Source organism: Eriocheir sinensis, chromosome 17 (assembly GCF_024679095.1).
Source record: "Eriocheir sinensis breed Jianghai 21 chromosome 17, ASM2467909v1, whole genome shotgun sequence".
Classification (NCBI taxonomy): Eukaryota; Metazoa; Arthropoda; class Malacostraca; order Decapoda; family Varunidae; genus Eriocheir; species Eriocheir sinensis.
This window is the reverse complement of record NC_066525.1, coordinates 16,559,930-16,584,929: the sequence shown is the minus strand read 5'-3', so window position 1 is coordinate 16,584,929 and position 25,000 is coordinate 16,559,930. Positions and strand designations below refer to the sequence as shown.

The window sequence follows — 25,000 nt, the reverse complement described above, 5'->3', positions numbered from 1 at the left end:
GGTTCCTGGAAGGTTTGCTCTTTCTATTCCTTACAAAGTTCTCTGCATCATTTACATAAGAACACTCTGTTAACGAAAATTTGACGCTCGAACGCATTTTTACCAACCATTTATTGAAGCTGAAATCATCCTTTGTTTTCTCTTTCGTAATGAACATTTATGTTTCTCCTCTTTTTCGTCAATTTCATATTATCAAAATTGTAGTAACATTTTTTTTATTAGTTCAAAAGCTGATTTTGCTTCCGAAAGTGGTGAACGAATACAATCTTTCTAATATATCTAGACACTTAGATACTAGACACATTTTTTTTTTTTTTTTTTGTGTGTGTGTGTGTGTGTGTGTGTGGCGAGAGAAAAGTGTATTGGGCAGCGGCAATTGGAGGAGGCGGTAGAACAAGGGTTAGTACACGTGTTCTGTGTGGAGGCGTGTGAAGGGAGGAACAGGTTACTTGGACCATGATCTTGCTCCCTCCTCGATAAGTTTTTATTGATGAAACTCTTCTGGGCATTGAAATCCACTTTCTACTTTTGACACCACTTCATCATTGTGTCCAGATCGCTCTCCAGTTCTTTGTGGCAGTTATTGCTCCTAATTCTTCTCTTTGCCACATCACAAATTAGTTCAGATAGCAGTTCAGACCACCAGCATGTCATATGTATCAGAAACATGATTGGAGGCCAGACCGATCTTTTGGGGAACTCCTCTCGTCACTTCCCTTCACGAAGAGACTTATAGATGTTTTCACTTCTGGCTTGTTTAGGTCATTTTCATCACCGTCTTATCCAGAAAATGTCTTCAAAGTTCAAAGGCTGTTTTTAGATGTAGATCCAATTCAGTCGACACGGCCTCCCCTTTCCTTCAAAAATATATCACTCTAGTAAAGCTTCGTTAAGTCTGTGATACATGATGACCCTTCCTATATTTTTACTATGTTTACTTTCTCTCTGATTATTTTCTTACAAAGCTTACTCACAGTGATAATTATGGGCACTCGTCGATAGTTTAAGAGGTAAGAAGCAAATTAGGGACAGCGGCAGCTCTCACTAACCCTTGAGCATGTTGTGGGTGAAAGCAATTTAACCCGAGGAAGGGCAAGTGTGAAATCCAGGTCACCACAGGTTTCGCCGAGTACCAATATGATGACCGGCCCGAAAGAGAGATAAACAGTTGAGGCGGCTGCTCACCGCCTACCAAGGGTGAGATTCGAACGTGGGCCCTCGGATTCAAAGCTAGACTATTTCTCTTCTCTCTCTCTCTCTCTCTCTCTCTCTCTCTCTCTCTCTCTCTCTCTCTCTCTCTCTCTCTCTCTCTCTCTCTCTCTCTCTCTCTCTCTCTCTCTCTCTCTCTCTCTCTCTCTCTCTGCCCTAACTTTTTCATTTTCTTATTATGTCAGCCAATTAGCTAGTTGGGTAGGCGGTGGCTGAGTGGTAGCGTGCTGGGCCCACATTCACCGCGTGATGGACGACGCGAGTTCGAATCGCCACGCTACCACCTCGGATTTTTCAGTCACCGCCGAGTGGCTTAAAACTACCCACATGCTGTCTTGAAGACCACCCATCAACCCGGACTCTAGAGGAAACCGTCCAAGTGAATCAAGAACGAGTTCCGGGTGGCAGCATGAACCAAGAGAAGATGACGCCAATATAAACACTTGCCTGCGCCATGATGGGCTGGGGCCGACTACCATCCAGGCCCCTCAAGAGAGCCTACCGGCGCCATAGGCGTACAAGTAAAAAAAAAAAAAAAAAAAAAAGTCAGGCAGTTGCACACAGAGAGGGGACAGACCAGCAGGCTCCTACAATGCAGACAGGAAATAGCAAAACAAAAAAACATCACTCCACCTTTTTTTTTAATCAACACTTCCTATGATCTTTCCTCGCGGGGGATTTCCAGAAAGTGCGACCAGCGTTCCATACGAGCTGGATTTCAATGTTTCTCGGGCTCTGAATCACTCCTCCAGATACCTTCCTACTCTTTACACCATTACATCCTCACGCAACACCTTCCCTTCTCCTCCTCTCCTTTCCTCCTCCTCCTTCTCCTTTCCTCTTCCTTGGTCATGAGTCACCTCACTGTCACGTCACACCTCCCTTCACTTCCTGACATCCGCATCATGTCGCCCTTCCTCTCTTCTTCCTCCATTCTCCAACATTCTTCATCTCTCCTCTTACATCATTTCACCTTCACGTCGCTCCTTCCTCTTCCCGCTTTTCTTTCCCTTCCACGTTGTCCTACTTCGTCTCTTCCCTTCCTGCTTCGGTCCACTTCCCCTCTCATGACATTTTTTCACCTGCAGGTCATCCTCTTCTCCCTCCATTCCCTCTTCCTGTCTCCTGTCTCCTTCCTGCATTCCTTGTCTACCTCCACCTTCAGCGCATCCCCTTTGTCCTGTTCTCCCTCCCTCTCATTTCTCCACCCACACAACCGGTTCCCTTCTCCCTCCTATCTTTACGTCCTTGGTTTTTTTTTTCTCTTTTACTATCATCCCTAATCCTGTCCCCGTACTTCCCTACCACCGCTTTTTTTTTTTTTTTTTTTTACCTCGATCGCCTCCTCACTTCTCTTCCTTGTTCCTATACCCGCCCCCTCACTGTCTACTTAATCCTTCACTGTACATCCATTTTTCTTTTTCTTGTTTACCCTTCATGTAACCTCTCAGCCTTTTCGTAATGTGTTTCCCACCCTGAGTTGTTGTTTTTGTCTTTCTTTCTTTCTTGACCCCATCGGCGGTGTGTGTAAACCTGTTTTTTTATTTCTCTCCACCCTCTCATTTTTGCTGATCCTCTCTCAGTGTAATGTTACTCATGCTTTGCACAAGAGTTTCTGACGCACTTGCGGTTTCCCAATCCTTTCTTACTTCTTCCCCTCCAGCTGGATATTCCCGTTCACACTATACCGACTCTGGGTCACGACAACCCAGCGACTTTTAGACCCCTTTCATTCTGCGCCGAATCAGCATCCGGCGATCGTTTCTTGACCTCTATCTGACCATGTGCGACCATTTCACATCAACATTTCGCACCCAAGACCTCGTATATACCCTGAGTCGCTGGGTTGTCGTGGCCCAGAGTCAGCACAGTGTGAACGGGGCTTTAGTCCTCAATCACCCTCTTATTTTTCTTTCACATTCTTCCTGCACACTCACACCTGGTTCCTCGTTCTTCCTCGCTTATTCACTTCAGTTGCCTTTGACTTGTTTGTTTCCGTTTCCTTATCAACCTTGCTAAACGAGTGAGACGTCTGAGCACGTTTTAGATTTGACAGGTATTCAGGAACGCGTCCTTGCTGAGTGGCGGGACGTGAATACAGGGGAGGCGAATTTGAAAAAAAAAATGGCAGAACGGGAAGTAGGAAGAACTGACATCGAGAAAAGAGGAAGTATATGCCGCACGAAGGATGACAAGCAGAAATATATACTTGGTAGCTAATTAAGATATCTAAACTGGGGAAAAGTTTGCTAGAGCGAGAAGGAAGAGGAACTGGAGGAGTGAGTTAATAGAAAGTTTACAGGACGTGAAAGATGAAAACGAAGATAAGGTTAGCATTAAGTAAGATTCCTAAACTGAGGTGAAAATGGGCAGAACGAGAAGCAAAAAGAACGAAAGGAGCGAGAATATAGTGAGAAAAATAGTGAAAAAGTAGTGAGAATAGTGAGAAAATAGTGAGAATAGTGACAGAATAGTGAGAAAATAATGAAAATACAGTGATAAAAAAGTGAGAATAGTCATAGAATAGTGAGAAAATAGTGAGAAAAAGGTGAAAAAATAGTGAGAAAAAAGTGAGAAAATAGTGAGAAAATAGTGAGAATATAGTGAGAAAAAAGTGAGAATAGTCATAGAATAGTGAAACAGTAATGAGAATAGTGAGGAAATAGTGAGAATAGTGACAGAATAGTGAGAAAATAGTGAAAAAATAGTGAGAAAATAGTGAGAAAATAGGAAGTATACAGTATGCAGAAGATAAAAAAAAAAAAAGATAAGGTTTGGTCGCTAATTCAGATTCCTAGTAACAGGAAGCCAATTAAAAATCTAGTAACAGGAAGCCAATTAAAAATCTCTGTCACTAACCAGCCTCTTTTTGCCCGGCCGCGGGTGGCTTCTTGTCTGTTTACACTCGTCGTGCGTAAAAAATAAAAAATAAAAAATAAAAAACACGTATATAATTAAACACGACCCGCTCACCTTCGTCTCAGCCAGAATTCTCGTTTCCGCCGCCGCCGCCGCTGCCGCCGTTTCGTGTGTCCTTGTGGCTCGGGTGCGACACGAACCGACGAGACGTGATGCACTTGGGCGGTGGTCTCAGAAGCTTCCTCTTCCCGCATCAACTATTTCCAAAGGTCGACAAGGAGATTAATCGGATTGTAATGAGTCTTTTTCACGTTCACGGTACAGAAGGGCCAGACTACCGCCAGGGCCATAAAATCACTCATGGAAAGCCCCACAACTCCTATACGAAAGCCTTGTCAAGTGTCTGTGCTTGGGGCCATATCGTCACCTTCGTAAACAATGCGCCTAAGTTATTATTTTCTACTATTCAGGAAATCAGAAAAGAACTGTCATCATCTCATTTGGCTTAAAATTTAGGCAGAAATGAAAAGGCCAATTCTAGAACACAAACCCTGAATGACGAAGGCAACTATACAAAAATGGGCGTCACATGTTGAAAAATTGATGTAAACAAAAACCTGGAAATCTCTGTAAAAATGGCTGAGGCGTTTATTTTATGAGGGTGACGATATGTGTTTAAGAATTTGGCCTCATAACCTGTATTGCTAAACGTATCGGCGGCACCTCATTGTACGCCCCTTTGAAAAGTCTCTCGTATAAGTTCCTGGGATCTATTTCATGGACTGTTTTGTGATCCGAGTGATGGTTTTACATAACTCCTGCACCTTGAGCGGGAAAATCACCCCACGAAAAAACCGGTTAATCTTCTCCGTGACCTTGAGAGACAGTCGTATTGGAAGCCGCCTACGTTTACGAATATGGACTTCAAACTATTATGTAAAGGCTGAAACAAAATTGGTTTTCTCTTTTTCTTTCTTTGTGCTATCTTGCAACCTTGATAAAAGCTGAATAAGTTTATAAATTAGTATACGATTATTTTCTCGCATTATAAACAACGGTGTACGCCGCCAGCAGGTGACTAGTTTTAAAGACTAAACGAATCTTTGAAAGTGCATTTGGTGTGTCTTTGAGATGGATATGTTGAAGCTTTCTTGTCGAGCGCCATATTTTTTCCCACTTTCTCTTCTTCGGGCAAGGCTGGTTTTCATTATTTTTTTATTCAACAAAGCATAATTAACTGCATGGAGTTGTGTACACTTTTTTTTTCAAAACCTAGCTGTGATATATTTCCTTCTTTATCAACCACATATCCAATTACATACTTTTTTTTATATTTTCCCTTATTAATTAATGGCGCAACCGAAGCGGTCACATGTAAGTGAAAACGTGTGTGTGTGTGTGTGTGTGTGTGTGTGTGTGTGTGTGTGTGTGTGTGTGTGTGTGTGTGTGTGTGTGTGTGTGTGTGTGTGTGTGTGTGTGTTTGTGTGTCTGTGTGTGTGTGTGTGTGTGTGTGTCTGTGTGTGTGTGTGTGTGTGTGTGTGTGTGTGTGTGTGTGTGTGTGTGTGTGTGTGTGTGTGTGTGTGTGTGTGTGTGTGTGTGTGTGTCTGTGTGTGTGTGTGTGTGTGTGTGTGTGTGTGTGTGTGTAGGGTCTATTAAAATTTTTCGTTACAAATTAATTCCTTAAAATATACTTCAAAATTCATTTATAGACAGTAGTAAAACAATAATGTAAATTGAATTCTCCTTTGGCATAATAGAAAAATGCGAGTTGAAATCTTCGACATAATTGATAAAAGTTGTGCTGCTGCTGAGTGAAGTTCGCAGCCTTATGTTTCAGCTCATTGTCAAGGGTTAGAGGCAGGGCTTAAGGGCCGTATTCTTAAACCCTTCGGACCCCTAGCACACATATTTGACAAGGCTTTCGTATGAGTTTTGGGCATTTCCATTGGTAGTTTAATGGCCCTGGTGGTAGTGTGACCTTTCTCATGTGCCATGAACGTGAAGAAACAGTCATGAAAACCCGATTAACCTCCTTTTTTGGCCTTTGAAAATAGTTGATGTGGGAGGGGGAAGCGTCTGAGAATATGGACCTAAAAGTCTTCGCTGCTCGTTATCTTTTGCTCCCGACAGTACAGATAAGTGTGCTGTATGAGATAAGAAAACCTAGTATATATAATTTCCCTTATTATGTATTGTTGAACGGAGGACAGAGAATCAATTTCCTGTGATCTGTTATCTGAGGCTGTCAGTACATCAGAGAGCAAAACTGAAAAACATAATACGCAGGACTATATTAACGACTTTCTTCTCTTCCTGTTCATGTGTAGCATTTCATTTTTCTCTCTTCCTCGCGTTGTAGCTTTTTCTCACTCAATCTTCATTTGTTTGAGCGTCGTGGAGGCGCAGCGCCGAGCTATCTTTGGGACACGAACATCCGGCGCCGCCTCTATACCTACCACGGTGACCTCCGGCGGCGCTGAAGGTCACCCTCACATGACTTTACTGTGTCTTTGCTCTCGCTCTTTATCTTCACGTTAAAACTTCCCGTCAATCTAATTAATCTCTCTCTCTCTCTCTCTCTCTCTCTCTCTCTCTCTCTCTCTCTCTCTCTCTCTCTCTCTCTCTCTCTCTCTCTCTCTCTCTCTCTCTCTCTCTCTCTCTCTCTCTCTCTCTCTCTCTCTCTCTCTCTCTCTCTCTCTCTCTCTCTCTCTCTCTCTCTCTCTCTCTCTCTCTCTCTCTCTCTCTCTCTCTCTCTCTCTCTCTCTCTCTCTCTCTCTCTCTCTCTCTCTCTCTCTCTCTCTCTCTCTCTCTCTCTCTCTCTCTCTCTCTCTCTCTCTCTCTCTCTCTCTCTCTCTCTCTCTCTCTCTCTCTCTCTCTCTCTCTCTCTCTCTCTCTCTCTCTCTCTCTCTCTCTCTCTCTCTCTCTCTCTCTCTCTCTCTCTCTCTCTCTCTCTCTCTCTCTCTCTCTCTCTCTCTCTCTCTCTCTCTCTCTCTCTCTCTCTCTCTCTCTAAGGATTTCCCCAACTTTCTCCATGGCACGCCGACGCCACGCCGCCTCCACCTCTGCTGTCGGCAAAAAGAGGGGATTATGAATCACACTTTTTCCATGCAGCTGAACAGTGACTGACAGGGATTGTGTCTAAGTTATCAGGAAGAAGGTGGCGCCGATGATTGTGGTGGTGGTGGTGGTGGTGACGGGGAGGTATTGGCGGTGATGGCGGTGGTCGCGTATAAAGGTGGGGAGGTATTCGCTTCTATTTTGTCTGGATTCATGTTGCTTTAGTTGTCCTGATTTGGGGTTTTTTTTTTTTTTTAGGCTTGTGAGAAAAATGCGGGGATGTTTTTCTTTTAAGGGAGGGTGTTTGTAAAGCATGCAGAAATGTTCTTTTTTTTTCTTTTTTTTTGGGGGGGGAGGGATTTTGTGTAATTTTCCTTGGTCTAATCACTCGCTTGACTCGCGATCCCCAGCCAGCACCTTTCCCGAATGAGCTTGGAACTCTGGTGACGGATCTTTGGGTATGGCTGGAAGCTTACACCACACCTACACACACCCCAAATGCGGGATGTAACTCTCGCCTGACACCCGGTACCCATTCGCTGCTGAGGTGGCTGGAGGCATAGATGAAAGGAGATTTCCCATCCGTCTCCACTCCACCCCGGAATCGAACCCGGGACCTCTCGGTTGTGAGGTGAGTGTGCTAACCACTGCACTACGGGGCTTTTTTTTATTGGCCTACAGCGCCGGTAGGCTTTCTTTACGGGCCTGGTGGTGGGCCGAAGCCCGTCATGGCGCAAGCAAGTGTTTATATCAGCGCCATTTATTCTTGGCTCATGCTGGCCCCTGGAGCTCATTCTTGATATCCCATGGACAAGTTCCTCTAGAGTTCAGGTTAATAAGGGGTTTTCAGAACAGCTTATGGGTAGTCTTAGGCCACTTGGCGGTGTCTGAAAATCCCAGGTGGTAGCGGCGGACTCGAACCCGCATGATCCAGAACGCGGCGAACGAGGGACCGGCACGCTAACCACTCAGCCCCCGATTGTGTGTGTGTGTGTGTGTGTGTGTGTGTGTGTGTGTGTGTGTGTGTGTGTGTGTGTGTGTGTGTGTGTGATCGGATATAAGAAAATTAAATTCTTCTTGTGCCGAGGGACATAAATAACATGATACTCATCCTTCACCTTTTAATTACATTGTTTATATATTCATATGTCTATATCTACTGTTATTGGAAGACCAGTTCAGTGCATGCCGCTGCCTGATGCTTCCCTCTCGCTGGGTGGCAGGAAGCTGGGAGGGTGAGGGAGTCCGCTGCTCAGGCGTTTATTTGTGACGGGATGGCGTGGTGTGTCATGGTCCATCCCGTGTAGCCGTGCCCATCCCCCTTGTGAAGACCTTGCTGTTGGTATTATTCTCGTCTGCCTTTACTCCTCTGTCACCCTTTGAACATCCTTCTTGTTTTCTCCGGAAAATCGTTTTTTTTTTTTTTTTTACTGGCTTATCACATGTCTCTTGTTTTCCTTACACTCCTCCTCCTCCTCCTCCTCCTCCTCCTCTTGCTCCTCCTCCTCCTCCTCCTCCTCCTCCTCCTCTTTCTCCTCCTCCTCCTCCTCCTCCTCCTCCTCCTCCTCCTCTTTCTCCTCCTCCTCCTCCTCCTCCTCCTCCTCCTCCTCCTCCTCCTCCTCCTCCTCCTCCTCCTCCTCCTCCTCCTCCTCCTCCTCCTCCTCCTCCTTCTCCTCCTTACCCTCCTTTCCCTACTACCACTCTGTTATCTACACCTCCTCATCCTCACCCTCACCCTCCTTCTCCTTCTCCTTCCCCTGCTCCTTATTTTTACTTCCCTCTTCTTATGAATCAGATATTGAGGGTCCGTATGGTGATGTACCCTTTCGAGAGGTCTTACCCAAGAACTTCCGAATGGCCTCCTTCTTTGGCGATGTCTTGGTCCTCATCGTCGCTGCGAAAGGAAAACAAAAACTCATAAATAATTATTTTTGCCTACTTCCTTACTAGATCAATGTTCAGCGAAGTCGAGAAAGCTAATCCTGAGATACTGAAACAAGTGATCAGGCCTTTGCTGCAGCAGGGAACCAAACAGTTTTATTTTGTTTACATTCTTTTGAGTGGGTTTTACGTTTTTTACGTTTCGTCTGTGCCGCCGGTAAGCGTTCTTGGTGGGGCCTAGTGGTTGGCCCCAGCTCTTTGTGGCGCACAATACCTAGTCTCTTTTTTTCTAGTCGAAAAAGTGGCCTTTTTCTCGGAAAATTTGCTGCAGGATGATTGGTTGAATAGGCGATGTCCGAATAGTATCCTTGTAATTCAAATAAATACCAGGTGTTGTGAATCAAGACATTCACAATTCAAATGTGTGTGCATGTGTGTGTGTGTGTGTGTGTGTGTGTGTGTGTGTGTGTGTGTGTGTGTACGGTCATCAGATATTCAAACCAATGTTCTCCCCTAGTTGAAGGACAAAAATCAAATAACATCAGATGATCATCAATTTATTGAGAAATTTGTCTTCATCATTATTTAATATTTTTTGTCACCAAGGAGAGTAATACCACATGAATCATACTTAAACATAGCAGTAGAATAGTACAACTACCATTTCTTCATTTTCTCCTCCTAGCCTCTCTTCGCACATCATTTCGTCTTTGTTGTCCCTTTTTATCTTAATTCCGTCTTTCTGCATCCTTAGCCTCTGAGCCAGAGTTTGGCGGCTTCCTCGTGGATGAACCCCCTCGTGAAGGCCTGATATACATAGCTCCGAGTGGCCTCCCTCACTGATGATGTCCTGCCCTTTGTCAAAGCTGCGAAAGGAAAACAAACACATCATTTATTAGTGCTTACCTTTCCTTAAGTCCATGCTAAGCGAAGTCAAGAAAGCTAATCCTGAGATGCTGAAACGAGTGATCAGGACTTTGCTGCAGGAGGAAACCAAACACACGTTAACATTTCTCCCTCTTTTTAAGTTGATGGTAATAGAGACAAAGACAGTAAGTGTTGAGATACTAAATAGTTGCTTGGGCTTTGGCTGAGAGAGAGAGAGAGAGAGAAAAGCTGGCTGCTGAACGTGTCATGATACTCCCGACCAGATTGCAGAACTCGTCGTTTCATCCCGCCACCGTAGAAAATCTACCTAGTGAGCCAGACGGGCTTCCTAATAGCCGTGTTCCCCTCAGGAGTAAATATTAATAACAGCTGTAGCATTCACCGCGTGCTGGACGACTCAGGTTCGAATCCCACGCTACCACCTGGGATTTTCAGTCCCCGCCAGTGGCCTAAGACTACCCACATGCTGTCCTGAAGACCACCCACCAACCCGGACTCTAGAAGAAACCGTCCAAGTGAATTAAGAATGAGTTCCGGGGCAGCATGAGGCAGAATAAATGGCGCCACTATAAAATTGCCTGCGCCATGACGGGCTGGCCCGACCACCAGGCCCCTGAAGAAAGCCAAAGCGAACACACACACAAAAAAAGAAAACAGACTATGGTCCATACTAGGTGGTCTAGGTGGTCGTTACACCTAAGTGAAATATCACCAAGACAATGAAAAATAAAATATCCATCCATCTAACACTTTCTACTCAGCCATACTTACATGTGCCGGTGATAGGTGTCAGCCAGGACACAGAACCTTCCTTTAGTACAGCTTAAACTTCCTGACGGTTGGGCTCCTTTTGATGTGGCAGACGTGGCCCATAAAGTTTACAGAGTCTCTGTACCACATGCTGAGAAAGATGGACGAAGGGTGGTTAATTAAGGAGGAAAATGGAAACATGGGAAGACGGGCAAAGCAAGCCTGTTTGCTTGCTTTTGCCCGTTTCAGTGATTTAATCTGCTCGTCAAGCACTTGCGTGCCTAACGAGCAGATAAAAGCACGTTCAAGTTGACTCTAAATGCAATGAAGTAAGTCAATGAGATTTTTATAGAGACTGATTGTTTTCCACGCTTACTACTTATGAAGGAAAGTTAATTTACTGCCGGAGTACTTATTTTGATCAATTAAACTTGCCGATGGTTGTATTACGAGTACATATCCTAGCTTGGATCAGTAAGCCATTACGTGTTTCTAGTTCTTGGATTAATTTAAAGCTCAAAAAGTTGGAGTAATCGACGTAATACTGAACTTCTTAAAGTATCGCATCGTGAAAGTCTTTTCCAACGTAAAAAGGATGAGTCACTTGAGGTGCTCTTCATACGGCCGAGCCCTTAAGGATGGCATCATTTTCGTAGTGCGTCGTTGAACCTCCAGTGGTTTACTGTCCTTGTAATTATGGGACCAGAACTGCGCTGTGCATTCCAGGTGTAGCACTACCATTAAGTTATGTTAAGTTAACATTACTCCCGACGTCTTACACTCGAAGTTCCCGGCTATGAACCCGACCATAGTATTAACTTGTATTTATAGGCAGAATTACACTTTTTTTCATGTTTCAAGTCGTCGCAGATAATGACCCTGAGATCGACTTTACATTTACGACCTACACTTGCTGTACACTTATGTTATATCAATGATTACTATTTCTTGAATTAAGTGCATTACACTACATTTGTCGAAATTGAAGGACACGGACGTGTGTGTGTGTGTGTTTGTGTGTGTGTATATGTGTGTGTGTGTGTGTGTGTGTGTGTGTGTGTGTGTGTGTGTGTGTGTGTGTGTGTGTGTGTGTTTAAAATAAGATAGATTTCCTGTATGTATAGACGGGTTGAAGCATACGTTAGATTGTCTTTAAACTGTAACCTGAAATTTTACATACACATAAAATCAGCAGAAATCAAATTGACGCTTTTTTTTTTTTTTTTTTTTTTTTTACTATATTAACCATGAATGTATAGAAATCTGTTTGGGGAAAGTGCACACATGATTGGAAATGTCCTACCGAGTGAGCTTAGCGAGCTTTGAAACGACAGCTACCACCAGGGGCATGTCCCACTGGGCCTCACACGGCTGGGGGAGGTACAGACAGAGCACCACCGCCGCCACACACAGGCCGGTCAGCACGCTGACCCTCATGGTCCTCAGGCAGCGCCGCAAAAGACAAAGCAACAAAGGATTCTTACTGAGGGCAAGTCGTCGCTCTTTTCCTTCCTCGTTGTACTCGTCGTCGTTGTTTCTGCACAAAGAGACCACACAAACATTTTACAGAGGAATTTTGTTAAAAGGAAACTCATATACATCCTATGTCATATTTTTTCTTGAAATAAAATTTTAAGTACAAAAGTAAACATGTGACGTGTGTCGTTTTCTGGAACTGTCTTGATAACTGCGTGTAATAGACGTATTCATATATGGTGTGAGTTACGCATGAATGTTAGAATAATGTTTGGATGTCAGAATAAAAAATATTTTGTTGCTCCTATGTACACACACACACACACACACACACACACACACACACACACACACTCTCTCTCTCTGTTGTCACCCAGCCACTGCCTTTCCTCAGCTTCCCTCACTCTTCTTTATACCCGCTGTTATCGGCTTATTATCAAACAAAAATATATTTTATATACATTAGACTTTATTCTATAGCCTTTCACATTTCGCCGATAGAGGGCTATCGTGCGTCACCGGCAGGACTCGTGGACGCTACACCCTCACCAACCACTGCCTCATTGCTCGCAGAAGTCAACATTCGGGAAATGCACAAATAAAATATGGTTTTCAGCTTTCTTGTGTCTCTGTTTTTCGTAAAAGCCAATTTTCAGGCGGTGTTACTGGAACACTTCTACACCTTGCCGTCTTAATCGTGCTTCCCATAAACCCAACACGTATTCAGATCATTCATAATGAATGAATTGTCTCGTGGGGTTGTTATAGTATTAGCTGTCCTCCTTACCTTCCATTACAAACTAGATATCAACTTGACATCGTACGCCAATTACTACTGCGGTCTCAGAACACACCATCCCTGGCCTTTCAGGTCAAGAGTCAATGCAAAGACATACTTAGACCTCTCAGTTTTTTTTATGTAAATTATTTTGACCTTCCTTGATATATATATATATATATATATATATATATATATATATATATATATATATATATATATATATATATATATATATATATATATATATATATATATATATATATATATATATATATATATATATATATATATATATATATATATATATATATATATATATATATATATATATATATATATATATATATATATATATATATATATATATATATATATATATATATATATATATATATATATATATATATATATATATATATATATATATATATATATATATATATATATATATATATATATATATATATATATATATATATATATATATATATATATATATATATATAAGGTAATTTGAACTTTTCTGTGGGGTAAGGGAAGACAGAGGCGACGAAGAAAATAATCTCAGTAAGGTTTTATGTATCCATTGTGTTAGACATGATTGGGACAGGTTGAATCTGTCCTTTACTGCCCTTTTGTTCGAAAGTTATGTACTTCTTTACATAATATACCACATTTTTTTTACAACAAAGGAGGCAGCTCAAGGCACACACAAAAAAGAAAACAATAATGAAAAAAAAAGCCCGCTTAAAAAAGCCCGCTAGAAAAAAAAGCCCTTTGAAAAAAAAAGCCCGCTATAAGAAAAAAGCCCGCTATAAAAAAAAAAGCATTTCTAAAGTGTGGGCTAAGAAACAGTTGTGGAAGCATAAGTAGTAAGGGGTAAAGAGTGAAGGGAGGTGTGGAACAAACACATACGCACACACACACACACACACACACACACACACACACACACACACACACACACACACCAATAATGCATCGAGATATCACGCGATTGCCCGAGCAACATTTTGAAATCTTCACTAGAAACAGGAGAAAGAAAGTACCGTAGCTGTGTTTTTTTTTTTCTTTTTTTTTTTTACGTCTTCGCCGGTAGGCTTCTTCCAGTGGATCCTGATGGTCGGTCCAAGGCTTCTTCCCGGTGGGGCCTAATGGTCGGCCCAACCCGTTCTGGCGCAGGCGAGTGTTTTATAGTGGCGGCATCTTGCATTGGCTCATGCTGCCCTCCCGGAGCTCATCTTTAATCCAAGAATCTAGAGTCCTGGTTGATAGGTGGTCTTCTTCTGGACAGTATGTGGGTTGTTTTAAGCCACTCGGCGGCGGCTGAAAAATCCTAGCTTGGGGGCACCGGTCGGGGATTGAATTCGCGTCCTCCTGAACGCGGGGCCGTCTCGCTATCCGTTCAGCCACCGCCTCCCCTATTTTTTGTGCTTATTGAATCGCGCTGCTATTGCTATAAAAGACATGAAGCCCAAACTGCTTCAACCTTATTCGCACTGCACGCTCATCAACCGAAGTAACCTCAAATAATAATGATGATAATAATAATGATAATAGTAATAATAATAATAATAATAATAATAATAATAATAATGATAATAGTAATAATAATAATAATAATAATAATAATAATAATAATAATAATAATAATAATAATAATAATAATAATAATAATAATAATAATAATAATAATAATAATAATAATAATAATAATAATAATAATGATAATAATAATAATAATAATAATAATAATAATAATAATAATAATAATAATAATAATAATAATAATAATAATAATAATAATAATAATAATAATAATAATAATAATAATAATAATAATAATAATAATAATAATAATAGTAATAATAATAATAATAATAATAATAATAATAATAATAATAATAATAATAATAATAATAATAATAATAATAATAATAATAATAATAATAATAATAATAATAATAATAATAATAATAATAATAATAATAATAATAATAATAATAATAATAAACGGGTGGATGGTAGACGTGACTGTGTTATCTGCGTGGTGTGATGTGGGTTAAGATTACGACTCCCTCGCGGCAGCATCTCGCGGTGATCCCGGAGGTGATAATCCACAGACAAGAGAATCAGTCAACCCACGGCCTCATTACGTCCTGGACCCGTAATCGTTACCCAGTATAGTTCCTGAAAGTTTTTGTTTTAGCTTAGAAGCGACCTATGTGTAAGGCTGTATGACCTCATTCCCCACACACCCTCATACTTTTTGCTTATAGGGCGACAGTAACAGCTCCTGCCAGCGACTCAAACCTCAGCCTGCGAGAGTGTGTGTGTGTGTGTGTGTGTGTGTGTGTGTGTGTGTGTGTGTGCGCGCGCGCCTGCATACATGCGTGCGGACGTACTTATACATGCTACCGTGTGTGTGTGTGTGTGTGTGTGTGTGTGGGGGTGTGGGTGTGGGTGGGTGTGGGGGGGGGGGGCGAGCGTACGTACACACTTGTTTATGTTTGTGTTTTTGAGTGTGTATTTATATACGTGTTTGTGCTTGTGTGTTTGTTTGTTTGTTTATTTGTATGTGTTTGTGTACAGTCACCGGATATGCAACCAACCCAACTCGGAAGAAGCTCTAGCGCGGGAAGGGATCCAGATCACGTTATAGTATCCAGCAGAAATGGGACACTGTTTAAGGGAAGAGGAAGAGGAAGGTTTTGAGGGAGAGGTATGGTATGGCCGCAACTTGGACGGGCTGAGGGGCGTGGGACGTCACTGCTCAGGAATGCACCTAATTTCCGGGCAAGGGTGGTTTGACCTACCACCGGTCGCCGCACAACTCACCGTGTGGTGGAAGGCCGGACGTCGACCACGGCCAATGACAGATGAAAATTGGACGGCTAACATCAGCGACCTCCTACTTTCTGACGGCAACTAGACGGCGTCCGCCTGCAATCCAGTCGCCGATCAACAGTTAATGGTCACCTGTCGGTCAAAGGTGGCAATCCGCTTGCCGTCCAGACACAGTCCATTCGACTACCGGACGGCAACCTTTTTTACGACCGGCAGCGACCTGAGAGGTCGGCTGGAGGTTTTAGAGCAGCACGCAAAACCTCTGGCCGACCTCTTCGGTCGCACGGCGGACGAAGACACATGACGATCGCACGCATGACCATGTGAGACCTCCCGCGACCTGCAGGTCGCTGGAGGTCGTCAGTAGGTAGCAAAGTCAGTGTGACTGTTCCTTTACCGGGCAAGGGTGGTTTGACCGACCACTGGTCGCAGCGCAACTCGCCGTGTGGTGGAAGGCCGGACGTCGACCACGGCCAATGACAGATGAAAAGTGGACGGCGAACATCAGCGACCTCCTATTATTTGACAGCGACCAGACGCCGTCCGCTTGCCATCCGGTCGCCGTTCAACAGTTAATGGTTACCTGTCGGCCACCGGTGGCAGTCCGCTTGCCATTCAGACGCAGTCCATTTGGCCACCGGACGGCAACCTTTTTTATGACCACCAGCGACCTGAGAGATCGGCTGGAGGCATTAAGGCCCAGTCACACTGGCTTTCCGACCTACTGACGACCTCCAGCGACCTGCAGGTCGCGGGAGGTCTCACATGGTCGTGCGTACGATCGTCATGTGTCTCCGTCTGCCGTACGACCGAAAAGGTCGGCTGGAGGTTTTAGGTGCTACTCTAAAACCTCCAGCCGACCTCTCTTGTCGCTGCCGGTCGTAAAAAAGGTTGCAGTCCGGTGGCCGAATGGACTGCGTCTGGACGGCAAGCGGACTGCCACTGGTGACCGACAGGCGACCATTAATTGTTGAACGGCGACCGGATGGCAAGTGGATAACGTCTGGTTGCTGTCAGATAGTAGGAGGTCGCTGATGTTAGCCGTCCACTTTTCATCTGTCATTTGCCGTGGTCGACGTCCGGCCTTCCACCACACGGCGAGTTGTGCGGCGACCGGTGGTAGGTCAAATCACCTTTGCCCGGAAATGAGGTACATTCCTGAGCAGTGACGTCCCACGCCCCTCAGCCCGTCCAAGCTCTGTCCCGACTCAACCTGCTCCACAGGTCAAGCACACAGCCAAATGTGGATGGGTCACCTCTGCCTATAACCAAAATAAATTAATGCAGGACATGATGTGCACAGCAGTAAAAATGAGTCTGTAGAGCTAATGGCTTTTATCCATTTCAAAAATAATTGTTAATTTCATTTTCTGCTCTGCCCAGGGTGACGGAAATGCTTTAGAACGAATGTAATGTAACATATATACCAACAACAGGTTAAACCAAGATTGCTTGGAGCATTTTTTGCATGTCTGCGGCACATAAGGTGCGGGGGCGGGTCACAAATATCCGTCTTTTGGTGCAGTGAAGCACAGAATACTTTCATTACCTTTATAAGTATCTATTTTTTCACAAATAATTTACAGAAATAAGAATGAGAAATGTGTAATATGACTGGGTGATGATATTATGTACTGTAACACGTCAGCAGCAGGTCGTTAAGGGAGGTCGCAGTCATTGCGACAGGACACGTACTGGTCCTTGCCTGTCAGTCACCGGTCGGCGTATGGGGGGCGTCTTGGCCTGACCCCAGGTGTGAGGTCAAGGTGTGAATTTTACCATGGTCGGCGTCCCGCCACCCACTGAACGGACACTGGACGGACACTAAACGACCGCCGGTAGCCGTTCGGTCGCACGACTACTCTGCCACCTATGTAGCCGGGGAGCGGTGGGTGTGAATCGCAGCATTTTGGGGTCGCGGGTGGTCGTTAGCAGGTCGTAAAGTCAGTGTGACTATAGCTTTAGTGCAGCACCCAAAACCTCCAGCCGATCTTTTCGGTCGCACGACAGATGAAGACATGACGATCGCACGCACGACCATGTGAGACCTCACGCGACATGCAGGTCACTGGAGGTCGTCAGTAGGTCGTTAAGTCAGTGTGACTGCCTTAAGGCGGGAGGGATGAAGGGGTTCGCTGTTCAAGCATTTAGGTTTGACGGGAGGGCGGAGTGCAACATTACTCATCCCATACAGCTTTGCCCATCCCCCTTGTGAAGACCTTGTTGTTGGTATTATTATCACCTGCCTCTGTTTCTCTGTCACCCTTTGAATTTCCTTCATATTTTCTGAAAAATCTGTTTGTCTGTTTTTTCGTCTATTGGCTTATCACCAATCACGTTGTCCTTCTCCTTTCCTCCTCCTTCCCCTCACCTTCCTTTTCCTACTATAGAACTCTCTTATCACTCACTACACCTTATATTCTTCCTCCTCCTCCTCCTCCTCCTCCTCCTCCTCCTCCTCCCCCTCCCTCTTCCTCCTCCTCCTCCTCCTCCTCCTCCTCCTCCTCCCCCTCTCCTTCCTCCTTCTCCTCCCCCTCCTGCTCCTCAATTCCTCTTCTTGCATTCTTAACCTTTGGGCCAACGTTTGGTGCCCTCCTCGTTGAGAATCCGCTCGAGCAGGCTTGACGCACAAAGTGCCGAGCGGCCTCCGCTACTGATGAATTTATGCTCTTCATAACCGCTTCGAAAGAAAATTAGGCATTCATAAATTATTAGTGCCTACTTCCGTTTTGCTTTGGACCTGGCCGCACGGCAGACCTCCTCGATCCATCTGCATCCGACGAGACTACCGTCAGTGACAGGTGCAGGGCAAAGTTCAGGACCTCTGTATCTCATCAGTATGCACAAAGAAACAAGATATAAGGAGATTACAGGATGCCAGACGCCCTATACATGGGAGCTCCTGATGATGGGTTATTCATTAATTTCCTTTTCATCCATAAATACACGTAACCTCCATTTAAAGTTTGATTTGTTTTTTGCCTCAAATGCATACCTGCTCAGTTTGTTCCACTCATCCACTGCCTGTTTGTGAACCACTGCTTGCCTATTTTCTTCCAAAATTTGAAATTATCTACCTTATACCGATTGCTGCGTGTTCTCATCAGTTTTTAGTATAAGTACTTCATCTCGAAGGTGGAAGGGCTCCCTTTCATCTCTGCAAAGACTCATCTGTATCGCAAATTACTTATGTCACCCCTCGCCACCTATTCCATCCGCCATGTACTCTCTTCCTCATTTTTCAGCATCACCGCGCTAGTGCAACATGAGTATACTAGTTTAGGGTAGGCGGTGGCTGAGTGGTTAGGGTGCGGGCCCTGCCTTCACCGCATGATGGACGACGCGAGTTCAGATCCGCCGCTGCCACCTGGGATTTTCAGTCACCGCCGAGTCGCCTAAGACTACCCACATGCAGTCCTGAAGATCAATCATCAACCCGGACTTTAGAGAAAACAGTCTAAGTGAATCAAGAACGAGCTCCGGGGGGCAGCATGAACCAAGAAAAGACGACGCCAATGTAAAACACTTGCCTGCGCCATGACGGGCTGGGACCGACTACCATCCAGGCCCCTCAAGAAAGCCTACCGGCGCTATAGGCTGGCGCGTAAAAAAAAAAAATATCTATCACTGCTACAAGTTGTGCCACAGCAGACTACGTGGTGGCTAGCATGTTATTACATATTTATTACACCTTTATTAGGGTTATAGCCTCCCACCATGAAAGAATTAGGCATCATTGGCTTCAATACTTTCTTGAAATGAGTAATAAATGGGGTAGTCTGTACGAATTAGCAAACATACCCTAATCACTCCCTCACTACTTACGTTTATCAGAAGTCATAATGTCGTATAGGAGTCACAACAGAAAATAATGGAAAAGAAAACATCCATCCATAAAAGACCTTCCACCTCACCCTACTTACCCCTGCCGGTGAAGGGCGTCCAGCCAGGGCACCAGAACGATGCCTTGAAGTGCACCCACCAGTTCTTAAGGATTGGATGTCGGAAGGATTGGATGTCGGCTGATGCGGCACTAGTGGCCTATGAAGTTTACAGTGCTTTTGTGCCACAGGCTGGATGGAGAAAGATGGATGAAAAGTTGTAAAAAGGAGGAGGAAGCAGAAGGAAGAGGAGGAGGAGGGAGAGGAAGAGGACGAGGAGGAGGAGGAGGAGGAGGAGGAGGAGGAGGAGGAGGAGGAGAAGTAGAAAAAGAAAAAGAAGATGAAGAAAAAGAAGAAAAGAAGAGAAGAAAAATAAGAAGAAGAGTAAAAGTTTATCTCACAACATCACTGGGAAAGTACATACATGATTGGAAATGGCTTACCTAGACTCCTTAGCGAGGTGCGTAACGACAGGTGTCAGCAAGCTTATCCCCTCACAGGGCTGGGGGAGGTACACACAAAGCACCACCGCCGCCACACCCAGGCCAGCCAACACGCTCCTCCTCATGGTCCTCAGGCAGTGACGCGAAGAAAATAACAAAGGATTCTAATTGTTGCAAGGAAGTCGTCACTCTTTTCTTTCTTCGTTGTGCTTGTCGTTTTCTGCACATTCAAAGCGTATGAGTGTTTGACTCAGGAAGTTTATTAGAGGGAATCATATGTTATTTTTTTTTCCTAGAAGTTAAATTAAAAGTACTAGAGAGCATATCTTGCGTGTGTCTTACAATGGAGCTGTCTTTATAATAATTTGCGTCTTTGGATGTACTGATTATATGGTGCGTATTTTGCTTGAATGTTAAAATATTTGATCGCATATTCCCCCCCCCCCCCCCCCACACACACACACACACGCACACTAACATACAAGCAAACTCATCCCCTGTTGTCACCTAGCTACTGCCTTTCCTCAGCCTCCCTCACTCATTTCTTATACTCGCTGTTATCGGTTTAGTATCCGACACAAAATTAACAAGGTCCTTCAGTCCTTATTTTTTACCATTTCACTTTTCGCAGATGGAGGGTTTTGGTGCGTCGCCAGCAAGATACGGGGACGCCACACCCTCACCAACCATTGGCTCACAGCTCGCATAAGTCAATATTCTGTATTCTGGAAAGGGACAAAGAAAATAATGTCTTTCTGCTTCTTATATCTATGTTTGTCGTAAAGGTCTATTTTCACCGGCAATGTTACTGGAAGTCTTCCTTGCCGTCATAAGGATCCACAGAGGTTCAGGATAACCGTTGGAGGGAATGATCGTGCCCTTGATCGCGCTTCACGCAAACCCCAACACGCATTTTGATCCTTTGTAAGGAATTAATTGCCTCGCGGGGTTTCTACTTTATTGGCTGTCCTCCTTTATTGAGATATGTCCAAAATAAACCAACAACAATTTGTCATCATAGATTCATTTCTACTTTACTCTCGGGACAGACCCACAACGGCAACGATCAAATGAGACAATTTATATCAATTACACTTCTCAGTTTATGCCAAAAAAATTCACAAATTTCATGAATGTAGAAAAGCAGTTAGAGCGTTCGACAACAAAACCTTACGTCTCTGATTCAGTTCGGCTCAGGCACAAAACAATTAAGCGTTCGCTGTACTGAAGATCATGTTCATAAACAGACATCCATAAAAACAGTTATACTCTTCGTGCCACATATTAGTGAATGTAAGATTTTGAGAATGAATTACTTATTCTTTTCAAAATGAGTGTACGAAAACTCGTTTCAAAAGCGGGACATACATTGTTGCCTGATTTACGCATTTCCTGCGTCCTTCTTTTCAACTTTACAAATGATTATTTTTCTATTCATTGTGATACAACCCACCCATCATATCGTTCATGTATGGGGTTTTGTTGCGTTTGTCCAGAAATATTATAATTTTAATTACCTTATTATCGTACTGAGATCAAATTTAATATCGCTCTAAATGACATGTTTTCACCTCTTACCTTTATATATATATATATATATATATATATATATATATATATATATATATATATATATATATATATATATATATATATATATATATATATATATATATATATATATATATATATATTTATATATATATATATATATATATATATATATATATATATATATATACATATATATATATATATATATATATATATATATATATATTTTCAGTCCCCGCCGAGTGGCTTAAAACTACCACATGCTGTCCTGAAGACCACCCATCAACCCGGACTCTAGAGGAAGCCGTCCAAGCGAATCAAGAACGAGTTCGGGGGCAGCATGAGCCAATGCAAGATGGCGCCACTATAAACACTCGCCTGCGCCAGAACGGGCTGGGCCGACCATCAGGCCCCACCTGGAAGAAGCCTTGGACCGACCATCAGGCCCCACTGGGAAGATGCCTACCGGCGCAATAGGCAACAACGTAAAAATAAAAAATATATATAAATATATATATAGATATATATATAAATATATATATATATATATATATATATATATATATATATATATATATATATATATATATATATATATATATATATATATATATATATATATATATATATATATATATATATATATATATATATATATATATATATATATATATATATATATATATATATATATATATATATATATATATATATATATATATATATATATATATATATATATATATATATATATATATATATATATATATATATATATATATATATATATATATATATATATATATATATATATATATATATATATATATATATATATATATATATATATATATATATATATATATATATATATATATATATATATATATATATATATATATATATATATATATATGATAGTGCATTAAGAAAACGAGAGGGATAGGGGATGGTAAGTGTGACTGTGTTACCTGAAGGGGGGGGGGAGGGGTTAGAGATTAACATGTCCTAAACCCGCGGCAGCAGCTCGCGGTGGTAGCGGAGGAGAAAATCCACTTTTCAGATCTTGCTTGCTTCGGTGTTTAATTAGATCTCATGTTCTGCCTCTAGTCAACGTGGTGTGTGTAAAGAGTAAGACCTGTGGCTCCGACTCTGTTTTACATTTTTACTAATGGCGGCAGTGACCAAGGAGGTGGTGGGAATCGCCTCGGTTTTGTTTGGGTTCGTGTTGCTTTAGTTTTCTTATTTTTGGTATATATTTTTTAGACTCGGGAGAAATATGCCACGATGTTTTAAGGGGAAAGTCTTTGTAAAGCTGGGAATGTGTGTGTGTGTGTGTGTGTGTGTGTGTGTGTGTGTGTGTGTGTGTGTGTGTGTGTGTGTGTGTGTGTGTGTGTGTGTGTGTGTGTGTGTGTGTGTGTGTGTCACATGACGAAGGACGAATTAAATAACAAGATGATCATTATTAACCTTTTAATTCCATTGGCTATTCATTCATGTCTACCTCTACTGTTAGTCTCATTGTTTGTTAGCTTGCAGAACTCGAAAATACGAGGAAAAGATTGGCTTCCCGTTTCATTGTATTGGAAGACCAGTTCGGTGCATGCCGCTGCCTGATGCTTCCCTCTCTCTGGGTGGCAGGAAGCTGGGATGGGTGAGGGAGTCCGCTGCTCAGGCGTTCATGTGTTACGGGTTGACGTTGTGTGACAGTCCATTCCGTGTAGCCGTGCCCATCCCCCATGTGAAGACCTTGTTGATCGTATTATCCTCGCCTACCTTTACTTCTCTGTCACCCTTTCAACATCCTTTTTGTTTTCTCCGGATGTTGTTGTTTTTTCACCTGCTTACCACCAAGCACTTGTTTTCCTCCATTCGCCTCCTCACTTTCCTACTACTAACACATCTCTGTTATTTACACCACTATACCTCCTCCTCCTCCTCCTCCTCCTGCTCCTTATTCTCTCTTCCCTCCTCATTTGAGCCAGAGTATGGCGTTCCGCTCGGATATGAACCCCCTCGAGAACAATGCATGCAAGTACTTCCGCACGGCCTCCACCACTGATGATGTCCTGGTCTTCATGGTCGCTGCGAAAGGAAAACAAAAATTGATAGATTATTTGTGCCTACTTCCTTTTTCCTAAGTCAGTGTTCAGCGAAGTCGAGGAAGCTAATCCTGAGATACTGAAACGAGTGCTCAGGCCCTTACTGGTGCAGAAACCAAACATAGCTTAACCCTTTTTTACATTCTTTTTGAGTGGATTTTAAGCAAGATAAAAAGTAAACCTTGAGCTATTAAAACCTATCTTTGCCGTTGACTTCAGGCTCACGAATTTCAGTCTATCTCCTAATTATGGGAGGCTCTTGGCTTGATGCAGCTGTAAGGGTGGCTAAAGCAAGGATGTTATATAGCTGGGGGGTTTTTGTGTGTGTGTGTTGCAGAAGTGGTCCCTTCCAGTAATTACTTAAGCTTTTATTTATGGTGAGCGAGAGAGCGAGAACGAGCAAGACAGCGAGCGAGAGAGGAGACACACACATTGAGGTTTAGGCCACACAGACCCTGTGGTCCAAACTAGGTGGTCTGTCCTTATTTAAATACCTAAATGAAGCGACACAAATGATTAAGATGTTACATTTCCGCCTTAGCGAATGTTAAAATGGAAACATTTCCGCCTTAGCGAATGTTAAAATGGAGGAAGTGATGTTCGTTTTTTTTTTTTTTTTTTAATTCATTAGTTGTGTTGCACTAAGCCACTGAAGGGGGAAGCTTATTCTATTATCGTACAACAGTGTTAGTAGTAAAGAAAAATGGCAGTTTTCTGCCATTATTTCAAGTTCGTAACGTCTATCCGAGCATACAATTTGGATCTGTCCATATTCGTAAAGCCATGAAATATTTTGAAAGATTCCATAAGTTTCCCCCGGAGGCAACGTTTCTGAAGACACGTTAAGAGGTGTCATCAATACAAGCACGTTGTCGGATGCATGATTGTACCTTTGAAATGTAAGAAAACACGTAACTAGCTCCAGAACCAAGACCAAGACCTCGCGTGTGTTCGGGACGGTTAGGCGTTTTCCACTGAAACGTGGGCAGTACCCAAACTGAAGAGTTTGTCCAAGTCGAGGGGAACACCCTGTTTGGGGTATAACAAACCTCTGCTAGTGGAAATGGCGTAAATGACTTCGGCCGCTTTTTCGTCACGGCGCGGTTTCGACACTCAAATTATCCCTTTAATCACGAGTAATACTTACGAGGTACTTTCGTTATTGGCAGGATAAAACACTGGTCTCCACTGAAGCTATTGGAAAATGCTTCAAGCTAAATATGTAGCAGGAGATAAGAAATAAATGCGATAATTTTGTGTGCTTAGGTACAA

At 42.9% G+C, this 25,000-nt stretch overlaps 2 long non-coding RNA genes across 4 annotated transcripts in view; both read right to left on the bottom strand.

The window, feature by feature from the left end:
* Positions 1–10,695: 10,695 nt before the first annotated feature.
* Positions 10,696–12,512, bottom strand: LOC127000034 (uncharacterized). 2 transcript variants are annotated; one of them, XR_007753693.1, is made up of 3 exons: positions 12,471–12,512; positions 11,948–12,181; positions 10,696–10,795 (listed from the first exon to the last, which is right to left on the bottom strand). It is a non-coding gene; the product is annotated as an uncharacterized LOC127000034 (long non-coding RNA). The 2 variants fall into 2 exon arrangements; XR_007753692.1 differs by having other exon boundaries at positions 12,475–12,509.
* Positions 12,513–23,082: 10,570 nt separating this feature from the next.
* Positions 23,083–25,000, bottom strand: part of LOC127000035 (uncharacterized) — a 3,946-nt gene continuing 2,028 nt past the window's right edge. For both annotated transcript variants that reach the window (XR_007753695.1, XR_007753694.1), the window contains one exon: positions 23,083–23,711. This is a non-coding gene — a long non-coding RNA (uncharacterized LOC127000035). The remainder of the gene's footprint in view (positions 23,712–25,000) is intronic.